This window comes from Wasmannia auropunctata, unplaced genomic scaffold, assembly GCF_000956235.1.
Source record: "Wasmannia auropunctata unplaced genomic scaffold, wasmannia.A_1.0 LD336111.1, whole genome shotgun sequence".
Classification (NCBI taxonomy): domain Eukaryota; kingdom Metazoa; phylum Arthropoda; class Insecta; order Hymenoptera; family Formicidae; genus Wasmannia; species Wasmannia auropunctata.
In genome coordinates, this window is record NW_012026779.1 from 3,711,423 (window position 1) to 3,713,241 (window position 1,819).

The window sequence follows — 1,819 nt, forward strand, 5'->3', positions numbered from 1 at the left end:
AAAAAGAAAGGTGCCAAAGAGATGCATGTGGAAGATGCAATGGACAAAGAAGAAGAATAGAAAGGGAAGAGCGATAGGGGGTATGTTGATGAGAATAAGAAAGAAGATGGTGCGGGAAAAGGAAGAGGGGAAGGAACTTCCCCAGAGTTAGAAGGACTGTCATCAGGAAAATTCGAATATGGGAATAAGAATATAAGGATAATTGATGTGTATGTAAACGGTGGTATGGAGGGAAAGATGGAGGAGTTAAGGGATTGGATGGAGGGCAGTTCGGAAGGTACGAATACGATAATAGGAGGGAATTTCGACATCAGGATGGGAAATAAAAGAGTGATAAATATGAAGGAGCGAGTTGAAGAGGAAGAGGATAGAAAATTGAAAGAAAAAAAAATTAACAAGCAAGGGAAAAATTGATAGAACGCATTAGAGAGAAGGGAGAAACAATTTTGAATGTAGGACTAAAAGGAGACAAGGTAGGTAATTGGACGTATACCGGGGGAAGAGGTGAATCAGTTATGGATTACGTGTTAATTAATCCGTGGAAAAGAAATTAAAAATGTAAAAAAGACCACCAAGTATTTTTTGAATGTTTTTACCTCGAAAAATTGTATCAAATTAAAAAAATAAAATCGATAATAAGTAGCAAATTACGTGACAAAAAAATCAAAGATAGGAAGAAATCTCCAACAGCAGCATACTTGGCGCGCCCGTTTTTATATATTTTTATTGCCAAAGCCGCACGTTATATGCTTGACTCGTTGGTATAAGTAGTTGAAATTGACTTAAATATACTAATAATAAGTTTGCCTTATAAATTCTTATACTTATTAACTTTTTGTAACAATAATGTTATAAACTGAATGATAATAATATTATGTTGAATAAATAATGTATTGTTAGCATGAATTGCATGTATTATTTCCATGAGTTATGTGTATATTAAACGGGCGCGCTAAGTATGCTGCTGCTAGAGATTTCTTCTCATCTTTGATTTTTCTGTCATGTAATTTGCTACTTGTTATCGATGTATAATCTCTTTTTAATTTCTTTTTACGATATTAATTATTCTAATGATTCTAATTGATTTCACTGCTTAAAAAAAGAATTTAATTTAATAAAAATAAAAAAATATATATTATATTATATTATATTATATTAGTATATTTTTTTAGTTTTTTAACTATGCTCTTGTGTATGACTTAGAATAAATAAGAAAAAATATCATTCATAATATACATATCTGTAACAAATCGAGAAATTTAGAAATAATTTCTATTATATAAGATATTTTTAATTTTATAATATAATGATTTTATATATATTAATGTCTATTAAATAAAATAATAGTAAATAATGATATACTATATATAAAGTTGATTCTACATTAGAATTCGCGATAATTATCTAATATTAATAATAAAAATATTTTAAGTAATTATTACTATATTTTATTTTAAGCTTGTTTTACATTAATCTTATTGCAATGTCGCAAACGTAATGATCCAGCAATTGCGACCCAATAGTAAATAGTAAAATAAAATGTAATAATTTCTTAAAGTATTTTTAGAAAATTATTTTAAAATTTTTTAATATTTTTTTATATACATTAGATATTAAAAATAAAAATTATTTCTTTTTTTTAAATATGTAAATATTATTAAATAATTTTAGTTATTTTACACATGGTTCATATATATATATTAGGGCTGTTACTTTTCACCTACTTCGAATATTCGAAGCTTCGAAAGAATTCGAAGCTTCGAAGTTAACTTCGACCTTTCGAAGTTTAAGGTACCTTCGAAGCTTCGAAGCTTTGAAG